The following is a 14,848-nucleotide window of genomic DNA, read 5'->3' as shown; positions in this document are numbered from 1 at the left end:
GTAAAAACGGGACCCTATTACTAAGACTCCACTGTCCGTCCGTCTGTCTGTCTGTCACCAGGCTGTATCTCATGAACCGTGACAGCTAGACAGTTGACATTTTCACAGAGTATGTATTTCTGTTGCCGCTATAAAAACAAATACTAAAAGTATGGAACCTTCGGTGGGCGAGTCCGACATGCACTTTTCCGGTTTTATTTGCATCGTTAAGGTTTAGCGGCAACCCTGGGGAGTATTGTTCTTCGTTATGAGTTTGTAAGTGAAATATTCATAGATTAATAATCGATAGAAGTTTCTTAAGCTAACGTTTGAGTATCGGCTACAACAATAATTACCTACTTGTATTCAGTTCAGAGTAAGCCAGTTTAATAAATGAATAGAAAGTTTTGTGAGGTATATTTGTTGTGGAATAAGTTCAAAAATCTATAAAAACTTGTATATAGTTTGAATTTCCTCAATTTTTTACGCCTAAGACCCTAATCTGTTAAACAAAAGCCATTGTTTCTGTTATGACGAGCACAAGTTTCCAACTTTGGCGCGTGGCAAAGCAACAATGCCGTTTAAAAAGCAACTGTATCGTGAGAGTATTAAAGTTCAAATATATGTAACAGCTCATTCGAGATAACATCTTTTGTTAATATAGTACGGTCGACCACCCCAATGAAGGCGAGAATACACAGCGCTTGTATTTGAAATTTAGTCCTATCGCGATACAGTTGCTTTTTAAACGGCATTGTTGCTTTGCCACGCGCCAAAGTTGGAAGCTTGGGCTCGTCATAAAATAAAAATGGCTTTAAAAATCGTTTGAGAAAAATCAAACTATCGGCCCGATTCGAACTTTAAGATCTGTCAGTTGATATGTCTAGAAACGATATGGATTAGATATATGTCAGTGTCAAATGTGACGTTTATTCAAACAAAAACGTCACTTTTGACACTGACACATCTAATCCATATCGCTTCTAGAACTATTAATTGACGTATCTTAAAGTTGGAATCGGGCAGTATAATATTGTTCGACATTCGTGCGTTAGAGATAGACACAAAACGAAATTTAAAGTTTTATTTTTCGCGGTAGATCCTCAGGTATTTAACGAACGCGAGCGCCGGCTTTGATCTCGCCGCCTTTGAGACCCGATTGAGCGCAGCACTCTGTGTGCATACGAAAAACGGTCTACTTCTCGAGAATTTCTACGTTTTTCATGAAAGAAAGCATTTTCTTTTCAACTTTGAAAGTTTAGGCCTTGTTCGGTTTAGCGTATTTGGGATTATTGAAACTTTCTCGTCGCTTTCAATCTAATTGTGAAAGCCACTTTGTAAAGATCAATAGAAATGTTTAATTGGCAAAGGATTCGTTAAGTAAGTTTTTTTTTACCATCGAGTTGTGTGAGGTCTTAATTATTGTCTGTAATATTAAATACTTAGATTAGAACTTAAGTTTATGTTTGTGACTATGTAGCAAGTCTTAGAGTCGACTACTATATGTTTTTGGTTTTCATAAACATTTCAACGGGAGTCTAATACAGATTTAAGAATTTGTTATGGTTTTGGTATGACCTTGAAGATCGCTCATGAGACGTACCTACTTCAATCACCAAGACGATCGTCAAGGTCACATCAAAACGAGTTCAAGACCTGCGGGTTTTCCGTCATTACTTCGCTTTGTAATTCATTATTTGCAAAAAGAAAATAGCGACCATTCCATCGTTGGAGAAATCAAATTATTCAGCGGTTGGTATTTGCCACTCCACGAGTTAAAATGAAGGTCCAATTTAATTTATGAATGGTTTGTTTTTAGAATGTTTTAATATCATTGCTGACATTAAAGAATAGAATAGAATAGAATAGTTAGAATAGAGTAGTAGTTTTAAGTACATTACATTAAGGTACTGGTAGAATAACAGCGATGTTGGTTGCCGCATCACAATGCTGAGCCAGCGCCTTCTCTGTGCTACAAAACATGACTTCATAATAAGTTTTTAGTAAGTAATTTAGTTTTTTTTTAAATTTGTTTATCATAAAGTACACAATAATTTTCTAACAATTATAATCCTCGCCAAACTGCGATTGCTCTTTCTGTTTGTTTTTTGCATATATTCCTATCTTGTACCTACTTTTTTTTATCATCTGATGCCAATGCCATGTATGTTGTGAGTATAAATAAAGATTTTATCTATCTACATGATTTGATTTATTACTTAAAAATTAAAACCAAAATATTACTTTGCTAATCCGCGAAAAGATAACGTGCTAGTCAATCAGTGCTAACCCGTTATACTTACTTGCATATTTTTACATGCAATTAATATTCCCACCCTCCCACCGCAAAAATAAATACGCAAATATATATAACAAACCACCACCAAAAGAATAAACCTCGACACGTGTTTCGCCTCTCTACGAGGCATCCTCAGGAGTTGTTGACGGTCTGACGCCCGGCAACGGAATGACCTGTCTAGAATGGTCGGCCATATTTATACCTTGACCACTCCCCCTACCGTGCAAGTGTGAGTGAGATGGAAAAATTCGTAATAACGGCGATGACGCAACATTCAATTGTTCGTTAAGAATCATGCCCCTATTGTTGTACCTAATTATTTCCAGTTGTTCCAGAACACCCAAACGCAATCCCTTTTCGCAAACATGTAAAATAATGATTCTCAGATAAAGTGTGACCTGTATCTAATAAGTGCTTTGCAAAATTGGACTTCTCTGGATGGTTATGTCTATATGACGCAACATGCTCTTTATACCTAGTAGTGAAACTACGGCCCGTTTGCCCCACATACACTTTATTGCAATCGTCACAGGTAAGCTTATAAACTCCAGACTTTTTCCCATTCTCGATCTTATCCTTGCCATTGCAAAGCTTTGAGTGCAAAGTATTTATTACTATTAGCTGCTAAGCTGGTGCTAACCTTTGCATACAAACTTCTATACAGGGACACCCCAGGTACCCTTCTATTGGGTTTTCTCTGCAGCTGACTGTACCTACTAAAATATAGTTTTGGCCGGAACCAAACCTTCGGCCGAAACATGATTTTGATGCCGAAATTTCAGTCGGATACTACCAAAAATTACAAACTTGTATGTTACGATGCGATGCGGCTGAAAGTATCGGCAGTTTTTTTGGCCGAAACCGAAGCTTCGGCTGAATGACAAAACCGGAACCGGACCTCAGTAGGACACTCATTTATCATTCAATTTAAGAGCTGGGCTCTTGTCGGTGGAGCGTAATGGAATTGTCTTCACCTTGGTTGGAGCCACCATCCGAAGCCAGCCCTTTAGTGACCTGGTACATGCTCCTTTACTTGGCTTATATAACTTTTTCTTGGTCTTCCCCTCCCTCTCCTTCCATTTATTTTCCCTTCAACGATATTTCTGATGAAGTGGTCGTGTCGGAACAGGTGGCAGATAATTTTTGCTCTTCTATTTCCGACACTAATAATAAAATAGATAATCTGCAGCCTAATTTAATCTCTTTTTTTGGATAGTCCACTCATATAAAGATAAAGATTTAAGTACTTATATTAAACTAGTTTATAGGAGGTTACATTACAAGTAGGCATATTACAATGAACGTAAAATAAAGCTACACCGGCTCTATCGCACCACACCTCTGCCTCGAGAAGATTTCATCCCCCCTCAATTATATAGCATTTTATAGCTTACTTTGCCAACCATTTTATCGTCAAAGGGGAATAAATTACTACAAGAAAATGAATTGAAATCGTATCCTAAGCAATTACAGACCGTAATACGATTATCCGATCCAACTACCGTCTCAAGAGCTCGGCCGCTCAAAGGTGCCTAATAAGGCCGTCTACGTCTTTCCATTAAATAAATAAAGCATTATCCCTCCGGGCTTGAGTATACAAAGGAGGCGATCATTCACTGGAGAGTGGTGGCTGCGTTGGCGTTTTCTGGATAATTGTTGGTAAAATTCAATCATCTTCTTAAAGTGATCATTAGCGCCACTTTCACCATCCCACTAACCAGTTAATCGGTTAAACCGTTAACCCAGTGTCAAATTGTACTGGTAACCATGGTAACTCCAGGTTTGACCGGTTAACCCTGAGTTAGTAGGATGGTGCAAGTGGTGCTTAGAAAAATAGTGATTCCTTTACTTTAGTTTATTTAATTTTATTAATAACAACCAAAATCAACACAAGAAACTAAACGTTAAAATTAAAACTAAAATAAAACAAATCTTAAACTAAACTTATAAGTAAAAAATGCTCCCCAGCGGGCTCAGCACGGTTCCATTTTTATCGCCTATCACTATGCGCGTCCCTTTCGCACTTACATACTTGTTAGAACGTGACAGGCATGGTGACAAGAGATAAAAACGCGACCGTGCTACGGGGGCAGGTCACCTTCATGCGTTATGGTGCCCAGAAGGCTGGCAGCGTTACCTTTTGACATTGGAAATGTCTTTTCGTTCGCTCCAGTATACGGTCCGATTTCACGAAAAAGTGCGATCCCCTTATATCTCGGAAAGTTGTGAAGATATGATATTAAAAAATAGGCCCAAAAGACGCATAATCACGAGAGCTGTAAGGTGCAAAAATAATTATTCGAGAAAGTAAAAAACAAAAAAAGTTATGGTCGAAATAGTGAAAATAAAATTCAATTTTTTCCGAATTTATGATTTTGGTGCTCGATATACTGCTCGTACCTGCCCCCGTAGCACGGTCGCGTTTTTATCTCTTGTCACCATGCCTGTCACGTTCTAACAAGTATGTAAGTGCGAAAGGGACGCGCATAGTGATAGGCGATAAAAATGGAACCGTGCTGAGCCCGCTGGGGAGCATTTTTTACTTATAAGTTTAGTTTAAGATTTGTTTTATTTTAGTTTTAATTTTAACGTTTAGTTTCTTGTGTTGATTTTGGTTGTTATTAATAAAATTAAATAAACTAAAGTAAAGGAATCACTATTTTTCTAAGCACCACTTGCACCATCCTACTAACTCAGGGTTAACCGGTCAAACCTGGAGTTACCATGGTTACCAGTACAATTTGACACTGGGTTAACGGTTTAACCGATTAACTGGTTAGTGGGATGGTGAAAGTGGCGCTAATGATCACTTTAAGAAGATGATTGAATTTTACCAACAATTATCCAGAAAACGCCAACGCAGCCACCACTCTCCAGTGAATGATCGCCTCCTTTGTATACTCAAGCCCGGAGGGATAATGCTTTATTTATTTAATGGAAAGACGTAGACGGCCTTATTAGGCACCTTTGAGCGGCCGAGCTCTTGAGACGGTAGTTGGATCGGATAATCGTATTACGGTCTGTAATTGCTTAGGATACGATTTCAATTCATTTTCTTGTAGTAATTTATTCCCCTTTGACGATAAAATGGTTGGCAAAGTAAGCTATAAAATGCTATATAATTGAGGGGGGATGAAATCTTCTCGAGGCAGAGGTGTGGTGCGATAGAGCCGGTGTAGCTTTATTTTACGTTCATTGTAATATGCCTACTTGTAATGTAACCTCCTATAAACTAGTTTAATATAAGTACTTAAATCTTTATCTTTATATGAGTGGACTATCCAAAAAAAGAGATTAAATTAGGCTGCAGATTATCTATTTTATTATTAGTGTCGGAAATAGAAGAGCAAAAATTATCTGCCACCTGTTCCGACACGACCACTTCATCAGAAATATCGTTGAAGGGAAAATAAATGGAAGGAGAGGGAGGGGAAGACCAAGAAAAAGTTATATAAGCCAAGTAAAGGAGCATGTACCAGGTCACTAAAGGGCTGGCTTCGGATGGTGGCTCCAACCAAGGTGAAGACAATTCCATTACGCTCCACCGACAAGAGCCCAGCTCTTAAATTGAATGATAAATGAGTGTCCTACTGAGGTCCGGTTCCGGTTTTGTCATTCAGCCGAAGCTTCGGTTTCGGCCAAAAAAACTGCCGATACTTTCAGCCGCATCGCATCGTAACATACAAGTTTGTAATTTTTGGTAGTATCCGACTGAAATTTCGGCATCAAAATCATGTTTCGGCCGAAGGTTTGGTTCCGGCCAAAACTATATTTTAGTAGGTACAGTCAGCTGCAGAGAAAACCCAATAGAAGGGTACCTGGGGTGTCCCTGTATAGAAGTTTGTATGCAAAGGTTAGCACCAGCTTAGCAGCTAATAGTAATAAATACTTTGCACTCAAAGCTTTGCAATGGCAAGGATAAGATCGAGAATGGGAAAAAGTCTGGAGTTTATAAGCTTACCTGTGACGATTGCAATAAAGTGTATGTGGGGCAAACGGGCCGTAGTTTCACTACTAGGTATAAAGAGCATGTTGCGTCATATAGACATAACCATCCAGAGAAGTCCAATTTTGCAAAGCACTTATTAGATACAGGTCACACTTTATCTGAGAATCATTATTTTACATGTTTGCGAAAAGGGATTGCGTTTGGGTGTTCTGGAACAACTGGAAATAATTAGGTACAACAATAGGGGCATGATTCTTAACGAACAATTGAATGTTGCGTCATCGCCGTTATTACGAATTTTTCCATCTCACTCACACTTGCACGGTAGGGGGAGTGGTCAAGGTATAAATATGGCCGACCATTCTAGACAGGTCATTCCGTTGCCGGGCGTCAGACCGTCAACAACTCCTGAGGATGCCTCGTAGAGAGGCGAAACACGTGTCGAGGTTTATTCTTTTGGTGGTGGTTTGTTATATATATTTGCGTATTTATTTTTGCGGTGGGAGGGTGGGAATATTAATTGCATGTAAAAATATGCAAGTAAGTATAACGGGTTAGCACTGATTGACTAGCACGTTATCTTTTCGCGGATTAGCAAAGTAATATTTTGGTTTTAATTTTTAAGTAATAAATCAAATCATGTAGATAGATAAAATCTTTATTTATACTCACAACATACATGGCATTGGCATCAGATGATAAAAAAAAGTAGGTACAAGATAGGAATATATGCAAAAAACAAACAGAAAGAGCAATCGCAGTTTGGCGAGGATTATAATTGTTAGAAAATTATTGTGTACTTTATGATAAAAAAATAAAAAAAAAACTAAATTACTTACTAAAAACTTATTATGAAGTCATGTTTTGTAGCACAGAGAAGGCGCTGGCTCAGCATTGTGATGCGGCAACCAACATCGCTGTTATTCTACCAGTACCTTAATGTAATGTACTTAAAACTACTACTCTATTCTAACTATTCTATTCTATTCTATTCTTTAATGTCAGCAATGATATTAAAACATTCTAAAAACAAACCATTCATAAATTAAATTGGACCTTCATTTTAACTCGTGGAGTGGCAAATACCAACCGCTGAATAATTTGATTTCTCCAACGATGGAATGGTCGCTATTTTCTTTTTGCAAATAATGAATTACAAAGCGAAGTAATGACGGAAAACCCGCAGGTCTTGAACTCGTTTTGATGTGACCTTGACGATCGTCTTGGTGATTGAAGTAGGTACGTCTCATGAGCGATCTTCAAGGTCATACCAAAACCATAACAAATTCTTAAATCTGTATTAGACTCCCGTTGAAATGTTTATGAAAACCAAAAACATATAGTAGTCGACTCTAAGACTTGCTACATAGTCACAAACATAAACTTAAGTTCTAATCTAAGTATTTAATATTACAGACAATAATTAAGACCTCACACAACTCGATGGTAAAAAAAAACTTACTTAACGAATCCTTTGCCAATTAAACATTTCTATTGATCTTTACAAAGTGGCTTTCACAATTAGATTGAAAGCGACGAGAAAGTTTCAATAATCCCAAATACGCTAAACCGAACAAGGCCTAAACTTTCAAAGTTGAAAAGAAAATGCTTTCTTTCATGAAAAACGTAGAAATTCTCGAGAAGTAGACCGTTTTTCGTATGCACACAGAGTGCTGCGCTCAATCGGGTCTCAAAGGCGGCGAGATCAAAGCCGGCGCTCGCGTTCGTTAAATACCTGAGGATCTACCGCGAAAAATAAAACTTTAAATTTCGTTTTGTGTCTATCTCTAACGCACGAATGTCGAACAATATTATACTGCCCGATTCCAACTTTAAGATACGTCAATTAATAGTTCTAGAAGCGATATGGATTAGATGTGTCAGTGTCAAAAGTGACGTTTTTGTTTGAATAAACGTCACATTTGACACTGACATATATCTAATCCATATCGTTTCTAGACATATCAACTGACAGATCTTAAAGTTCGAATCGGGCCGATAGTTTGATTTTTCTCAAACGATTTTTAAAGCCATTTTTATTTTATGACGAGCCCAAGCTTCCAACTTTGGCGCGTGGCAAAGCAACAATGCCGTTTAAAAAGCAACTGTATCGCGATAGGACTAAATTTCAAATACAAGCGCTGTGTATTCTCGCCTTCATTGGGGTGGTCGACCGTACTATATTAACAAAAGATGTTATCTCGAATGAGCTGTTACATATATTTGAACTTTAATACTCTCACGATACAGTTGCTTTTTAAACGGCATTGTTGCTTTGCCACGCGCCAAAGTTGGAAACTTGTGCTCGTCATAACAGAAACAATGGCTTTTGTTTAACAGATTAGGGTCTTAGGCGTAAAAAATTGAGGAAATTCAAACTATATACAAGTTTTTATAGATTTTTGAACTTATTCCACAACAAATATACCTCACAAAACTTTCTATTCATTTATTAAACTGGCTTACTCTGAACTGAATACAAGTAGGTAATTATTGTTGTAGCCGATACTCAAACGTTAGCTTAAGAAACTTCTATCGATTATTAATCTATGAATATTTCACTTACAAACTCATAACGAAGAACAATACTCCCCAGGGTTGCCGCTAAACCTTAACGATGCAAATAAAACCGGAAAAGTGCATGTCGGACTCGCCCACCGAAGGTTCCATACTTTTAGTATTTGTTTTTATAGCGGCAACAGAAATACATACTCTGTGAAAATGTCAACTGTCTAGCTGTCACGGTTCATGAGATACAGCCTGGTGACAGACAGACAGACGGACGGACAGTGGAGTCTTAGTAATAGGGTCCCGTTTTTACCCTTTGGGTACGGAGCCCTAAAAGTCATCATGAAAAGTAAACTCGGCCGTATTTTCATGGTCTTATTTCAAAACAATAACTTTCCACGGTAATAACAAAGTTCTTTACTGCGCCACGAGGATTTCCGAAATTTGTTTTTAATTAGTTATCCCAAGGACATGCCTCGAGATGAGGTTGTCCCACAAACCCTTTGAAAAGTCTCCAAAGTTTCCCGAGGCCCAAAAGTTCAGGTAATGGGTTGAATTATAAGTTAATTAACTGATATATGATCGCGCGCCATGTTGCGGAATTTCACTGAAACTATTTTTTTTCACCCTACATGAGAATAACAGCGCCCTCTTGACAATGATCTTATATTAATGGTCAGGCTTTAACTATTACCGACAGCCTCTGATGACAAATATCATGTCCATCTCATATTAATTACCGAATTAAGGTTACATTTCGATTGCAACTGCAGCAATTTTACTACTTCGGCGTTGACGCGGGCTTAAGGATGACTCACGCTAGACCCGGCCGTGGCCGGGCCGGAGCTTCCGGAGCTTCGTTTTCTATGGAGAGCATCACCGGGGCCCGGACGTGGCACGGTGCGGGCCCAGCCCGGTCATAGCCCTGACGTCCCGGAGGCTCGTGACAACCCGGAGACTCAATTTTTCTCTTCGGGTGGTATTCTACTTGCTGGTACGGATCCCAAGCTCCCTCTGTAGCAAAACTAAAAGTAACCAGCTATTATAAACGCCACAAATACCTTTAAACGGATATTGGATATAAGTGGAACGCGAATTATCCATGGTCTAATAAAACATGGTCTTCTATTCCCAGAGTGACACGGGCCTACGTCACAATAACATTGCCACTTTATTTCCACATAACATGTTACATGGGTACATTATCCCTATGGTTAATAAGTTAAAATATTTCTTTATAAGTTTATAATTTTCATTTATATGTATTTTATCTTAAATTTTACAATAACACGTCATTTTTAATTATTCGTTTGCAATATCTTCCGATTCACGAAAGAAATTTCAGACGTTCGGGTAATTCTGTTTACATTACTGGCAACAAAGGATAGCGTTGTCACATTTGACAATTCGGATCTAGATAACTTCATGCCCTGACCGTCATCCTTGTCGAACGCGTGTTAATTGTTATTTCCTTCTCGCTCAGTGTCAGCAGTCGCAGTGTTTTCCAAACTTTTCACGTCGTAAGCTTGGTAATTAATGTGTAACTGTGAATTAGTTTTTCAAACGTTTGTCATATATAGATAAATAAAGTTTAATTTAATACATTAGATTTGTTTTATTTTACTATGTTTCTACATGAATAACTTAAAATTAATGCCGTTAAAATAATTTTCACCGTTGGTTAAAATTCTCCCACATTTCAAAGTTTGAGAACCTGTAAACAGCATGATGACGTAGGCCCGTGTCAGTTAGGTCATACGCGAATCTCGGAATAGAGTACCAGGCGGAGTATATTATTATACCATGGAATTATCAAAACACATTATTTTTTATTTATTTTTTATTTTCAATGATTCCAGATATTTTATTGAATACGTAAGGAGGCTATATGTATAAGTTTAAATATATTTTCGTACAGATACAGCAACGAAAGCTTCGCCCGTACCATGCGTCCAAAACGTCGTAAGTGCCGTAAAACTCATGGCGCTTAAACGCGTTTAGGTCGCGAGTTCACGCTCCGCTTCTATGGTTTGTTGTCAAAACGACAGCAACTCATGGCGCAAAATACTGGTTGGGCCGGTTCTATACGTTAGTAATAATAGTTCAATGTCCATAATGCCATTCCGGGCGGAAATTGGCAGAAAATCAAACACAAACCCTATAGCTTGCTCGTGTAGGTAGTGCACTTAGTGCAGGCTGCAGCTCGCTCATTGTGCAGTTTTAGTGCCAAATTATGGAATATTTAATGCGTTTGCTTGTACATAATTTGGGTTGCTGAAATTTATTGGTTTGGATGATTATCAAAAACGGTGTTATTATGTTAAGTAGCCTTTGTAGCTAGATTTAGCAATTAACATAGTTTGTATTTATTTATGGTATTTCTATATAAAGTTGTAAGTAGGTAAGTAAGATTTCAATTTCAATTTATTTATAAAATAATAATTAGACACATCCAATTATTTTTGTCCTAAAATAGTATTTGTAAGAATTTTGTCTCTATAGATATAGCGAAATATCGATATTCAATAATCCGGCTTAGTAATAGGGTCCCGTTTTTACGATCGTCTATAATACGGTACGGAACTCTAAAAACGGCTTAAAATCTGATATCGTTCTTGTGTTAGTATATACACGCATAGTTTGCTCTGACTTTCAGTAATCCGAATTCTCAACGAATCTGGCTCTATTGTGTCAGCATTAGTGCCGGAGTAGCGAGATTGTACTATATTTATAAAACATATACCTACATAGTAAAACATAAGTACTCACTCAGGTAAATAAAGTAAGGTTTCTTACTGCATTCAATAGAAAAATATTAAACATTAAAAAAGAATGAGCATTGTTGCTAGTGCTGTTCCAAACTAACTAACTTTTCTGAATCTTATTGAAGGCAACGAGTTTTCGACAAAGTTAGCGTTTTGGAATCGACTTAAGTTTCATTAACAGCTCGCGGATTAATTTCCCAAAAGATAAGGTTTTCATTACACTCCTCTTCATCAAGTAACTTTCATAAAAGTGCCTGTTTATTAAACATGAAAGGTTTTTAACAAAATATTAAATGAGTTTACGCTCGAGACTAGAAACTTTTTAATCAAGATTTTAAATGTCTTTATAATGCGCCGTCCACGCTTTATGTCAAAGGTTAAATAAAGGTGTATATTTTCAATATATTTAACTTCATTTTCTCCTTTTTAATTATGTTTAGTTAGCTAATGTATGAAATCACAATAAACACCAATCTATGTGCAAACAGACCTAGCGCAGGCATGATAGCGGAAAAAAAAAAAACATTTTATTTTTCATGTAATTACTGTTTTCATATTCTAAGCGTTTAGTACAAAATAGGTATTATTAGTTACCTAACAAACTAAACAGACATACTTTAATTGCATGTGGTGTATCATGTTGTACACAGGCTGTACACAAAATGTGTAATTAGCTTCCGAATGAAAGAAAACCACAGCCAACGTGCGCGAGCGCTACTCCTACCTATTTAACAACTTGTTAAAGTTAAACACTGATTTAAACTTTCACGATTATCAAACATTATTAATTTGCACAACGGGAATTAATCGCGTTTTAAGATTTACCTCCGACGTTTCGAGGACGGCGTTGTCCCCGTGGTCTCGGAGAAGACTGGGTAAAATTGACATCAACATCTTCTAGCCGCGCAATGTTAAAGTGTTACAACTATTATTCTAGGGTTACTAATATGGAACATTTCCTTAATTAATTAACAAAACAAGGCAATATGGTTAAAACATTTATTCAAATTATTTTGAAATTAACCCGGAGAGCCTTAAGGGCCTTAACAACAGGAACTTAAGGTAAACTAGCTCTTATCTAAATAACACGAGCACCAGACTCTTATTTAAGTGTTGAGGGAACAGTTATGGGTATAGCGAACTCTTATTTAAAAATGTTTTGGTAGAAGCGGCCTACTGACAGACAAATTTAAGCGGTAGTAAGGGGTATGAGGGCGCCAGAACCAGCATCTCTGGTTCAGTAATTAATATTAAATAAAGGGTCGATCTAACCTCCAAAACTTCGAGAGACCGTAAACAATACAACCGCCACGTTGACCAGGAACCTCGACGTGGAAGTAGGGAAACGCCAAACACAGCTCCCTGCCACTGGTAGCTCGGCTTGCAGAAGCTGGCATCTTGAGGCCACACTCTACACTTGTAATAAAGACGGTAAATCTTGAAACCCTGAAATTTATAAAACTACTAAGTAACAGAACAGTCAATCACAGAATCGAATAAATATACTGGACTGCGTGTAGGTCGCTGCTTACCCGGGGCAGACAATAAGCGGGTGTAGGAAAGGACTTGCATAATTTCAATGCACCCGGGGCTTCAACTGCACAGGACGATTCACATCCAACGAGCTGCAATAATATAAAAACAATCAGCACTGCACTAACAAACCCATACAAAATAATGAAGGAATCGACGAGCTACTTACGATTAGGCGGCTTAAACCGCGATATAGGTAGAAGCCATCAGACGGCACCAGGCCGTTGGGAAAAGGAAACAACCACGCCTTGCTACGATCTCTTCCGAATCCAAAAAGAACGGCTCTCGACGTGGCGAGCCATCGGTGACAGATGAAACGACGGGGTTACCAAAGCCCGAACGGAGCTCGGGCGAACACTCGTGACTTGACAAAAAAAACGCTTTCTTTCCTATTTAGTTTGCTTAAAATATTAATTAATACAACGCGCAGACGAATAAAATATATTTGAAGACAATTTTTCTTAATGTACAAATGACCTGTGATTTAAAAAACAACAGAAATGTAGGAAGAAACCGAAATTAATTTTGCATCTAGCAACACGGGCCAAGTTTGGTTCGACAGCTGCGCTCACTAGATGGCGTTAAGGGTATCAATCGTATACCAGTCGCATGCTATTTAATATCGAAAAATAAAGAAACAAAATTTTGTTGTTACAAAAGTTATGAGACAATCATGACACATCTCGCAATGCATCTTGCGTTCATCAATAAAGGTGACATTCGGATGTCAATTACAGTTGTATGGCGAAGCTGTCAATTTCCATGATAAAATGAGTGACGTTTGCCGCCACATTACTGTTGCGATGGACGTGACGCGACCTTTGATATTTCTTCGCAGATGTATGGATGTATGCATGCGTCGGGTGACAAGCAAAAGTCACTAAGTACCGCCACAAGTTCATAGCCATAGTGAACCATATTAGTACTAAAAGCAGGTCGATTTTTGTTTAATTTTTGAAGTGAAAACTTCTTTAGCGGCGCTGGGCACTTTTTGAGGTGGGGAAAAAATTATAAACTCGAGACAGCGTAAGGCGATCACGTGACCGTAAGGTTTAGATGGCATTTAAATCAATAAAGGAAAACTCAATGACATTACATGAAAAAGGTTCAAATCTTGTACGGGTTGAAATACGAGGATCTCACAGTTACATTCTAACTTTATATCACTCAAATATAATTCAATAAAGCTATATATCTTGATGAAATCGCTAATAAAAGTGAACTCTAGTACTGGTGAATAAAACTCAAAATATCATGACCAAATATATTTAGATGCGAGGTCTGCAAGGTAACTTTACAATTTCTATTCAAATTTTAAACAATTAACGCTACAAATTTGAATTTAGAATTTTAAACAAGCTCACTGACCAGCAGTTTCGGTACTAAAGTTTTTCAATAGAAAGGAGGATGGGTCAATTATACATAGTGCTGCAGACATTTCGGACTAGTCATTGAGTTTTTTTTTAGGAATTAGTGACTTTTGCCTATCACTTGACGCATGTTTCCTTCTCTGAAAATCTAGTGGTAAATATAAAATGATATTCCGTAGAACAATTCCGAAAAACTTATCAATAGGTAGGTACGAGCCAGAATTTTAACACGCGACATCCGGATTCAAAGTCGGACGTCAGATCCACTGGCCACCACCGCTTCGAAATAAAAGAAACAACGCGTGAAATCTAATTGAAGACCCAGGATCCGAGGAGAAAATTCGGGTCCGTAGTGAATCCGAGATTTAAAGCGCATTTAGTTTTTATTTCATGAAGGTGGCTTAGGCGAGATAAGAAATACACATCAATTATACAGTGTTTCGTT

The 14,848-nt window shown here is 37.7% G+C and overlaps 1 long non-coding RNA gene across 1 annotated transcript; it reads right to left on the bottom strand.

The window, feature by feature from the left end:
* Positions 1 to 12,485: 12,485 nt before the first annotated feature.
* LOC134791834 (uncharacterized) lies at positions 12,486 to 13,440 on the bottom strand. Its single transcript, XR_010144341.1, has 2 exons — positions 13,203 to 13,440; positions 12,486 to 13,125 (listed from the first exon to the last, which is right to left on the bottom strand). It is a non-coding gene; the product is annotated as an uncharacterized LOC134791834 (long non-coding RNA).
* Positions 13,441 to 14,848: the final 1,408 nt, after the last annotated feature.

This window comes from Cydia splendana, chromosome 6 (genome assembly GCF_910591565.1).
Source record: "Cydia splendana chromosome 6, ilCydSple1.2, whole genome shotgun sequence".
Lineage (NCBI taxonomy): Eukaryota > Metazoa > Arthropoda > Insecta > Lepidoptera > Tortricidae > Cydia > Cydia splendana.
The sequence above is the reverse complement of the archived record's forward strand: the minus strand, read 5'-3'. Positions and strand labels throughout refer to the sequence as shown.